Source organism: Podarcis pityusensis, assembly GCF_964106645.2.
Source record: "Podarcis pityusensis genome assembly, chromosome: 9".
Taxonomy (NCBI): Eukaryota; Metazoa; Chordata; class Lepidosauria; order Squamata; family Lacertidae; genus Podarcis; species Podarcis pityusensis.
In genome coordinates, this window is record NC_138034.1 from 33,281,067 (window position 1) to 33,293,115 (window position 12,049).

Genomic DNA, 12,049 nt, shown 5'->3' on the forward strand with positions numbered 1-12,049 from the left:
GGAGAAGATATGTCACATGACAGGATTCCATGTGATGTGTACACACCATACATTTAAAGCACACATCCCCCATTGATCCTGGGAACTGTAGTTTGTTAAGGGTGCTGGGAAATGTAGTTTTGGGAGGGATAAACTATAGCTCCTGGGATTCATTGGAGGGAGGGATGTGCTATAAACTATATGTGCTTCTCACCTAATTATCTTAACCACACACTGAACATAAAGCAGTTATGGTGGAATTAAGTATCATTTATTATCCTTTACTATTTATTTTATTTCAGAGCATTTTGGGAACAAACATGAAACAGTGAAACAATATCATAACTAAACATTAAAAACAGAAAAATAGTAACAGAGTCCAGTCTTGTGGATCTTATTTAATGTCTTATGAATATATAGTATTTCTTTAAACTATACCCTTTTAGTGAAATTCAAAATGTGTTAATAAATGCACCTGGAAGAGATATTCAAGCACCACAGAATAATGGACCCTGTTATCGTAGGAAAATACACGTTGTAAAAGGTGTGAAAAGTGGAGGTTTTATGTCTATATTATACCCTTTGGGTAGGAAGATACACAGAAAAAGTATAAAAATAAGAGACACTTAATCTGTTAAAAACAACAATTTTGAATCTTCGTGCTCCTTAACTTGTAGATGAGATTAGAGTTCTTCCTGTTTCTTTAATGGAAAAAAATCGTTAAAAATTCAAGTGTTTGACTGGAGCAATGTATCTGGTTGTGTCAGAATTTCATGACAACAACTTTAAATGATGTTAAATAATGGAGACAGGCAGTTATAAAAACACAATAAATTGAAAGCCAGAGAAATTATCAGCATGAGAGTGCATATAAAAATAGATTGCAGCATTTTCAAGCCAGATACTTGTTTTTATGAATTTTAAAGAATCGTATAAGGGATTTATTAGCCATACAGGCTAGTTTATTCAGATAAGAGAAAGAGAATGATCTATATTTATCTCCTCTCGCTACTAATATGTTGTTGCATGCCACTCCAACCTCCAAACCTACGAGATTCCAAGGGTTCTAGGTGTTACCCAGGATCTGTGTTTCCTTTTGGAAGAAGGCACAGCAGAGACTGTGGTGTCTTTATGATATATGGTTCATTTACACCTATATACAACCTGAGCCTATGATGGAGGGGTTCACAGCATCAACACCCCAACAGGGTTTTGCTTCTCACATAGCCACAGTCTTGGATTCAAACAGAGCTCAACCATTTCTCTGCCTCTCTGGCTTTCCAGCTTTCTGACTTGCTCCTTGGTCACATAACTCCCAACTCTCCCCTCTACTCTAAACTCTGGCTTTATCTGTTTTGGAGGGGAGGCGGGCACCCATTTGCCAACTCACACCAAGGCCCTTTGATCCTTTGTTCTCTTAATAGTCCATCATTTCAGGCGATCACGTCATCACAGGTTTAACTAGTTTTTGAGTCCAGAGACAGGCACACAGTGTGGCACACCAGTTTAGCACCCCAAGCCTTGGTTAAATTCTAACACTAACTTGATCCAGGGATTAAGAGGAGTCTGACACCCACAAATTCATAACAGTATGAGTTTATTATTCATGTTCCTCCCCAGCTTATATAATATGAAGTAGTCAGCTATGTCTCTGTCTCTTTTCTTCCTCCACGGAGCTGGCAGCATCTTACATGCGGTTCACATGTAAATATCCCATCCATTGAACCATCTCCTGTGCTTTCAGGCTGACTTCTCTGTTTCACTCTCTTGTATTAAGGAAGATCCTCTTTGGAAGAGATTATACTCATACCCGCCTGCTCAACCAATGCTGGTAAGAGAATTTGGTTGCATGAGTTAAGCCTGGTCTCTGCATAGAGAAGAACAAGGTGCTGGAATCTCAAGATGGTACAGTGAACTGTGCTGCTTCAGAACCACACTAGACACACCCTACCTCACATCTCTGGGTGTCCAAGACATATTGCAAAAAAAAACCATAAAGTTAATAAGCAGCTTATGACTGAGTTGGAAAGTTGGCTGCATATTTTTTTAAGGCCCACGTTTCATACCAATAGGATTGCTCTCTTGCCCACAAAACTAAATTGTATTTGGCATGATTCAGAAACAGCTTCGCACACTTGAAATCGATTCAGAAGACTATCAAGGGTAAACTAGCCAAAATGACACACTTCTGCCCTCATTGTCTAGTTGGACATATCTCAGTGGCCCGCCTTCCAAGCAGTTTGCTAATTTCCTCTTCATTTCCTTGGTAAAAGCTTTATAAAAACTCCATGGCGGTTAAGTCCGCCTAACCACAGTTGAGTGGTTCCTTTATTAAGACCAATCAAACAACAAATTTATCACAAAATAGTCACACAGCTTTTGAATTCCTTGAGACCTCTAGACCTTATCAAGAGTTCTAGTGGCTGAAAAAGTTACTCACTATTTGGTGACATTTTGGTTGGTCCTAATAAAGATATTGCACAACTGTTGAGTTTGGAATCTATTACTAAGACTTTTTTCATTGAAATAAACTAAAAAAAACTAGGGGGGAGGAGATTTGTTTTTTAATTGCATCTATCTTCTTTTTGTGCCTGAATCTGCATTTTTAAAAAAAAAAAAAAAAAGTAGGTGCTGCTGTGACATTAATTTGGAATCCTCCTTAATTCTGCTGAAGCAAACATTCATGCAAGAAGCAAATCGGGTGCCTGGTTAAAAGTATCCCCCCCCCCCCAGCTTTAGCTCAAATACTCAGCTAAGAGTAATAGGCAAAATGCCTGCCTTAAGTGCAATGATCTGCTATTCACAGTTTGTACTTGAAGAAAGTTGCAATTAATTCACTGCAGCTGGTTATTGTTCAGGATAATTGCTATAGCAGAATAATACTTGGGAATCAAATGTCAGGGAGCTCACCACTTCTCTCTCCGGGAATGCAGTTTCCATCTATGTTTTAAAATGGAAAAAAAAGTCAAGATCATCAGATGAAAAGCAACACTCAGTGTTGTTATGTTTGTTCTTCGTGGGATCAGCTCTGGTCTACGAACATTAGCCTGATGTGACAAAGGCTACTGATTTGGATAAAAATTGCTGTAGTAATTTAGATGTATAGATTCAAATTCATCAGTGATTACTCTAATTTAAACAGAAATGCAACACATATCACCATAGTGGGAAGGACTGTCCAGGTGATGTTTGCACCTGTCCAGGTGTTAATTTCAAGTGCCTCTGCTCTGCCTTGTTATGGTTCCAGATCTTTAAGCCAGCCATGGACTGAACAACTGCAAATGGAGGACTTCCTCAACTAGATGACTCTCCTCTTAAAATAAAACGCACACACACACCATGCACAGAACAGACTGTTTTAAGTCGGAGGGAAGTTCTCCTGCTACTTTGCAAGATTTTGAATAGGTACATTAATAACGTGAGTGTTGAGTTCTTTTCAACATAGCACTTTTTATGCTTCTACAAAGTACATAGTTTGACCCAATGTTCCTAGTTACTTCCATTAGCAGATTTGTTCACTGCTGCAAGGTTTCTTCTATACACTACTGTATTCTGAATTTACTAATGCATTAGCTTTCCAAACGCTCACGGATTCAAGGGCTAGAGAAGAAACTATTGAAAGATCTACCTTGTCCAAAGCTTTTATTTTTCATCCAAGCACAATAAACATTTTAAATAAAGAAAAATCATTACAATGAAACGCTCCCCCAAGTATCTTGTTGTGAAGCGATTTTTCAGCATGCAAAACATGCAACAGCATTCCTCAGGCTGCTTTTCTTTAAAAGAACAACAGTGACATCTAGTGTGGAACGACTACTTAGGAAATGTCGATTGCTTTGGACTGCCGCAATAAATCTTAGATAGAAAACTTGCAAATGTTATGAACAGGAATATATTCGGGAATTGCAATGGCTGTTTTGGGCAGCACAATCCTGTGCATCTAAAGGGGAACACCTTTTCATGAACAGAGAGAGCTATTAAAAGCTGTATGACAGGTAAAAATCAGCAGGTAAAGATGAAGCTTTAGTTATCATAATACAAAGAAAAAGTTCCCCTTTTATCAGTGGTAATACAGGGAAGCACTGTTCCAGGACTGTTTTTTGTGGGTAGGAGTGATGACATCATCAGCCAGAGCACCACTGAAATTGGCATACTCTCCGTGATCTGGACAAAATGAATTAGGTGACAAGGAGACTTTCAAGATTGTGACAGATTAGCCTAGATGAAGTAAGAGAATTAGCAAAATACTCATGCAGAGGCTAAGTACTCATTTCCTTTGCTTCGACTGGTGTTGCTATTTCATGGCAGCACTTTAAATGATAGCACTTACTTGAAAACCCGTATGTTTCATTAAGATTATTTTTTTTAAAAAAAAAAAAAACTAATGTGGAAATGTAGAGAACTGAACTTAAGACTTCAACAAAAAGAGAAACTGGGGGGGGGGGCAATCAGATAAATTTGCTCATCTCTAATCATGACTAATTTCAGTCTATTTATTTCAATATGCCTACTCTGTGTGTGAGGTAGCAGGATTACAATTGTATGCCGCTACAAGGGTTTCACTGATAGATAAGGATTCTTCCGAGCAAAGAAAAAATCCTACTGGTGGTAGGTTCATGCTTAACGTTGCTGTCCCTTCTGTTTTCCCATCATCCCCTTCCTGGTTCTTTTTCTTTGATTAAGAAGCATGAAAGCTCCTGAACTCAGTCCTTCTATTATTGTGTAACAAATAGATTTCAAAGGCTTATTACAGCCATGCCTTGACAATTCTTTCTAGTTCATAAGCATTCGTGCCGAGGAAAAAGGCCTAACAACCCCTGTGTTGTTTCTATTTAGCACTTGAGTTTTGCTTCATGCATCTAAGGAATTCAGCAAAATACGAAAAAAAAGTTTTTTTCACAAACATTATGGAAAGAGGTGTCACGGACAGCCCTACATCCTGTGATCTGTCTGGAAATATGAATTTTAAGACACAAGAAAAGCAATGCTGGATCAGGCCTTCTGCTTCAGCATCCTCCTCATAGTGGCCAAGTAGATGCCTGGGAGAAGCTTCACGGCAGGACCTGAGCAAAACAGCTTTCTCCCAGTTTGCGATTCCCAGTAACTGGTATTCAGGGGCATACAGTGTAGATGGAGCACCATCATTGTGGCTAGCAGCCTTGTCCTCCATGAATTTATCTAACCCTCTTTTAAAGCCATCCCAGTTGATGTCCATCACTACACCTAGTGGGTGCAAATTTCATACCTTGCTCTGTGCAAAGAAGTACAGTGGTACCTTGGTTCTTGAACGTAATCCATTCCGGAAGTCCATTCAACTTCTGAAACGTTTGAAAACCAAGGCGCAGCTTCCGATTGGCACAGGCATGCTGGAAACCATAGCCGACAGCCGCATCGGACAGTTAGCTTCTGAAAAACATTAAAAAACCAGAACACTTACTTCTGGGTTTTTGGCGTTTGGGAGCAGATTTGTTCGTCAACTAAGCCGTTTGAGAACCAAGGTTCCACTTTACTTCCTTTTGTCTGCCCTGAATTTTCCAACATTCAGTTTCATTGGATAACCCCAAATTTTAGTATTGTGAGGGGTCTTTGGTTCAATCTTTACCTAAGCAATGTTGGTTATAGCAGTTGCTTTAGGCAAGATGCTCTGTCTCCCAGCTCCAAACAGTTTTATGAAATTATGTTAAGTTCCATGACCTGTAAACTTATTTGTGGATTTACCAAAAGAAAGTTTAACCATATGAGCCAAGTTGTCAGCCTACCCACATGCATTTGGTATGCAGGCAGCCTGTGTGAAGCAAATGGAACAGTGTATGCAGAAACGCTTTAGTAAGAGATTAATCAAAATTAAACTGGTGGTCATGCAGAGTAAACTGCATTTGTACATGATCCAACTTGGATCAATTCAGCATTATTACACCTTCTAGGCTAATGGTCTGGGCTAATGGTGTGCAAAATATCCATTTAAAAATAGATAACAGTTTCATTTGAATCACAGCCTAGAATGGTAGCTTCAGGCGTCTATTTCCTTCTCCCCCTCCAGCGATAATTCTGAAATTTACACAAATGCACCCCAATAATGAATGTGCCAAAAATAAAAAGTTGTTGTTGAGAGCAAGAATATGGGATCATGAAGTAATCTAGTTTAGCTTGTTCAAAACAAATTTGCTGAAGAAATTATAGGCTGTCCATGGAGAACGAGAACAAAATCTCTTTTTTTCCCAAGGGGAAGAATTATAATAACACAGGAGCAGTAGTAGACCAATGCAGGACAGAGAGAGACAGATGTGCAGGTTATCCAGTTCATTGGTCCCTAGTTTTCAACCACTGTGCTAATTCTGTAGTATTAACTACAACAGGTAGAACCTAGTTAAGGGGAGGAGAATCTGTGACCCCATCCCAATGTTGATAGATTACAATTCCCATCTTCCCTCACTGTTTGGTTTTCCTGGCAGAGCCAATGGGAGTCCTACAAGATCTGGGGCAAGGGTACAGGTTCCTCATCCCTGCTCTAGATTTCTGTTCCCCAGCAACAGCACCAACTGTGCTGATTTCCAGTGCTGATTTCCAGTGAAATTTTGCGGAGCACAAGAGTTCTCGCTGGAAATTGGCAAGACATTGCAATAAATTGGTGCTGAAGCTGGCACCAGTTCTCTGCCAGCTGTAGGGTAGGTGGCATAGGTGGCAGTGAAAGCAGCAGGGCAGGGTGGCACTTCTGGTTTCACCTCAAGAGGTGAAATAGGATGTGCTGCCCCTGCAAAGGTCAGTCAAGTTATTTTGGAACCAAAGGTAGAAAATCCAACAAGTGTCTCTCTCTCACCCTCCCTGGCAATAAAACTACAGCAATAATAAATACAGAAAGTTTACAAGGCACTGCCCTTTCATGATACCGGAAATCAACTGCCTGGGGTGCCTACCCCCCCAAATGTCTTAGGGCCATTCCTAAGAGGCAGTCAAGGGTGATAAGGCCTATGTAAAATGGCTTCCTCGGGGCTCAGCTGTTGGCCAAAAGTTCTCCCTACAGGTCCAAAGCTGATAAAGGGAGTGGTCATGGATTCCACCATCCTTTTCTATGGCTATGTGCATTGCTTTCTGTAAGTAAAGTGAAAACAAATTCCTGTGGGTTTCACTGCAAATGTGCCTGGTGTCTTTTGAGCCTAAGCTATTCAGGGGAAGAGCTAACAAAAGTAACACCCACAGAATACAAGGCATTCCAACGTCTCCTGAGAAACTCAAGGGACAATATGCTGATGCTTGTACACTCCATAAGCTCCCTCAGTAGAACTCTCACTTCCCAAAGCACTAGGGCCTGCAGTTTGTTTGTTTGTTTTTAATTGGAAATGTCTTCAAACCAGGACAAGGAGCACAATTGTAGACCAGCCACTAAGAATGAGGCAGTTTGCATGCTTCAGAGCCATCAATTCAGAACAACCCTGTGGAAAATGTAATGCATGGACTATATTGGCATGACCATTTTGCAAGTTGATGCTTCCCAGAGGTGGTTTGCATGAATGGAGCAGCTGAAAAATATATATGCCATTGTACACATGTATATGGTTGTACAGTTCATCTCACTGGCTCCACCACGGCTTCCTCCTCACAGCTGGCCATCTTCACAAATAAAATAACCATAATCACTCTTGAAAGTCTATGGAACTCTATTCAGAACTCACTGAAATGTGCTTTAAAGGAATACATAAATCATTATCTGCTTCAGTAACCCTGGAAAATCTCATGTTTGCCACAACATTAGAGGAACTGCTACATAGGAAGGTCAGCCATTCCTACCTGTTCCAGATGTTATGGGTATTACAAAGCCTTGGGGGCTTCCTTCCCTAAAGCACCGTAGAATAAACAAGTGCTTCAGGGTTGCCAAACCAAGAACACGCCTGGCTTCCCTGGTAATTTGCTTTGCTCCATTTATTTTTAAATTATGTCAGGAAGGTCAGTGCCGAGATGAAAAATGCAACCGTACCACTGCGCTTCAAGCACATTTTCCAAAATACACCCCCTTTTGTTGCCTGTTGCTCTTTTAGAATGTACCATGGGCTCTGCTCAAATGCTCCTCACAGCAAATTAATAGTGCCTCCCCACAAAAGAATAATAATTAAAAGACTTGTATTATTAGTTTTCAGGCATAATCCATCCATTGCTGATCGTGCATGAGCTTCACTAAATGAATCAGGGACAGGCAGCATAGAATTCTATGGTCACAACCTGGAAGGCTCCTATACTGTGAGTGCATAAAAAGAGCCCAGCTGAATCAGGCCAAAGGAAGCACACAAGGGGAAGGGAGAGTATGTAGGTTTGAGGGTTGCTCATGAAATGCCAAACCATGGTTTAGATATTGTTTGTGAATTAAAAATCGTTAACCTTAACCTATCTACTAAGTAGGGTGCCTCTCTCACTCTTGTGCTTCCAAATTTGCATAAGCAGAATTCCTTATTTCCTACTGTTGGGATGAGGGACTGTTGGTCTGTTGGTCTGTGTTGTGACACTCACAGTATACTTTCAAAAAATTTCCATAGGAAACACACAAAAATTCTTAAGTGGATGACTTATCAGGGCATTTAACACCAACAGATGTGAACCAGGCCTCATTTTGTCATGAAATTTGGAATGCATTATTAAGGATGCTCACTGCTCCTGTTCACCAGAGAGTGGCCTCAGTTGTTTAGAAACCTCAGCTGAAGTCATTTTAACAGCTTGCATGAAACTTCCGAGAATAAGTTTGATTAACTTAGTTTGGATGCAAAGCTCACTACTTTTCTTCTCAGTATGCCACTCCAAGATGCATTAGAGCTCCTTAATTTGTCTGGTGTTCCCCCCACCCCACCTCAAACTGCTTTCAAGCGTACCCACTGCTGAATCTATGGAGTGATTTAGCAAACATTTCATACTCCACCAGTCACTGCAGAAAAGTACATAAACATCAAGCCAACCAGGCCACTGGGAAATCATTCAGTGCTGCCTGTTAGGGTAATCAAAACAGCCATGACATAAGCACTTAGGTTGTGGGGATCAGTACCCTTTCTTTCTTTCTTTCTTTCTTTCTTTCTTTCTTATTTAATAAAATATCTAGAATGGATGAGCCAATGCCTAGCCACTGGCCATATTGGCGGATGGGAGTTGGAGTCCAATTATATAGAAAGGACATTGTGTCAGCTACCCTAATCTAGAACCATACTACTCAGGAATGATGAACTCCAAAACAGATGAAGGATCCGAGAAAATTGCTATTCTGAAGGAGTGGACAGATAAATGACAAAAGAGACAGAATACTGTATATGAAGTGATGGATGTAGAGGCAGGGAGTGGGATCCCACCTGCACATACAGTATACGGTACATTAAGGAAGGCTAAATAGGTGGATGACTTTGGAGTCATGGTGGAGCATCCACTGGAAAAGTCAACTCAGTGGACAGCAATAGTGGGGAAAAGGCAAACTCAACACTGGAAATTCTTAGGGATTGAAAATGCAGTTACTGGTATCATTATGTCTTTACCAAAATCTATGTGTCGTAGTCTCCTTGCTGAGCAGCAACATGCAAAGCTCTGGGGAGTGGGAGACCAGAGGCAGAGGCAGCAGGCCCAGTCCTAGGGTCAGATGAACAGCAATCCATGTGGTCAGACAGTCCCAGGGGTCAGGGAATCCGATGGCCATGGGGTCAAGACAAGCAGGAAGCATCAAGGTAGAGCCAGAAACTACAAGCGTTGTTACCAGCATCTGACTGCTGCTGGAAGCTCTGATTAAGAAAGCTGAAGCCAGATGATTCTCATCAGTGCCTTCTCCACTGTGTCCCTGAAGGCTGATCAGCTGTAGGTGGAGTCACTCTGCCTTCTCCCCCTTCAGGCTGCTGTTCAGCAGGCGAAGCTGACTCCTGGCCCATGACACTACGGTGCCTCTAGGGTTGTCCCCACCATTAGGCAGCAGATGCTGAGGAATGAGAGAGTGGATGCTGCTGTTTGAGACCCACTGCCTGCCTGTGCCCCCCAGAATAAGCTGCTGTCTTGGGGTGCAATAGAGGACCCTGTAACCCATCACAAGGATTGAAGAAATATTCAGGTGTCAGTATGGTTGGCTCTTCTACATAGAATGGAGGAGGACCATCTTTCTTCACCAGACCGGATTGCAAGTGATGCCTGGAATACAGCGGATGCACCATCTCATAAAGGATATGATAGTACTGGGAAATGTACCAAGAAGAACAACTGAAATTGTCAGGTGTGGGTGGGTGGATGTTAAGCATCTTGGAAAGACTAAAGTGTTTAGGGCTTTGTTCAATTGAGGAGGAAATAACTGAAGAGAGACATGACAAGGTTAGAACGCTATGTATGATAGGGGGAAAGTGGATAGTAGAGATTTCCTTCAGTCCTTCATAATAGCAGAATTCTGGGTCACTTGATAAAAATGAGCAGTACTGGTTTAGAATTGATGTTTTATTCATTGTTAATTTATGATTTTTATCGTGGTTTGTTTTTTAATTGCAATAGTACAATTATTGTTGTAACCAGCCTTGATAGTTGTCTGTTGCCATAAAGGCAGGAGGAAAACACTTTAATACAGCCTTCACTAATCTTGTGCCTTCCACTTGTTTTGGACTCTCCTTGGAGATGTAGCCTCACCATGGGGATTTTTAAAAAACAGATGAGATCACCACCACCCATTAACCCTGGCCTCTTCACTTTCGATTTGTGGTGGGAGACTCAGAAGTAGGTCTGAGATTTACCAGAGACATCACCTTGCCAACAAAGGTCCGTATAGTTAAAGCCATGGTTTTCCCAGTAGTGATGTATGGAAGTGAGAGCTGGACCATAAAGAAGGCTGATCGCCGAAGAATTGATGCTTTTGAATTATGGTGCTGGAGGAGACTCTTGAGAGTCCCGTGGACTGCAAGAAGATCAAACCTATCCATTCCAGAGAAGACTCCCTGGAAAAGATCCTGATGTTGGGAAAGATGGAGGGCACAAGGAGAAGGGGACGATAGAGGACAAGGTGGTTGGACAGTGTTCTCGAAGCTACGAACATGAGTTTGACCAAACTGTAGGAGGCAGTGGAAGACAGGAGTGCCTGGTGTGCTCTGGTCCATGGGGTCACGAAGAGTCGGACACGACTAAACAACTAAACAAAAAAAACCACCTAAATATTCCATGTGCCTGTTTGAACAGCTTTGTGACCATGAACGACGCAGCAGTTGCTCTTCTCACGTCACTTCACAACATCCCACTTGGTGATGCAAGCAAGATCATTGCCTAGAACCTGGTAGCATATGGACAGGCAGTATAAGTGTTTTAGCTGAGGTGCCACATGCTGTTGGTCATCTGCCCCCATCAACAGTTCAGCTGCTGCATTCTGCACTAGCTGGAGCTTATGGACAGCCCCACACAGAGCGTATTACAGTACTCCAGTTGGGAGGTTGCCAGTGCTTGCACTACATTGACCTGTTTACCCCAGTCCAGGTACAGCCTTTGGCAAAAGCTGGTAAAAGGCCACAGTGGTCACTTGGGTTTCCAATGACAAAGATGTATCCAGGTGTACCTCCATGTTACATACCTGCTCCTTTAGAGGGAGTGTAACCCCATCCAGAACAGACAATGGCTTATCTTCTGGAAATGGGAACTGCCTACCCACAGAACCTCCATCTTCACAGGATTCAAACTTAGTTTACTGGCACTCATCCAACAATGTTGGGGGTCAAATGTGGATATTGCAGGCAATTTGCCCCCATTAATTCATAGTGATGAAGCAGGTGATAGCTAGTATGAAAAAGAATGGTTAGAACTATGTGTTCAAGTAATTCAATCTTCTTAGAATCAGTCTGAAAGCAGTGAGTAGTTTTGTTTTGGCAGCACAGACGCATCTCTTCTGATCTGTTGCTGAAGTACTCTCCGTTAATTACAAATCTGCTATAGGATTAGAGACATACGTTTTATGGCTTCCTAAAAGCTTTTCAAGCACACAGGCTAAGGACAGAGCTCTTCAAAATTAAAGGCGGCCTATCTCAACAAGGAAAGTTCTGAACTACTTCAAAAGCTGTATGAACCAGACTATGAAGTGCTATCAGGACTGGTA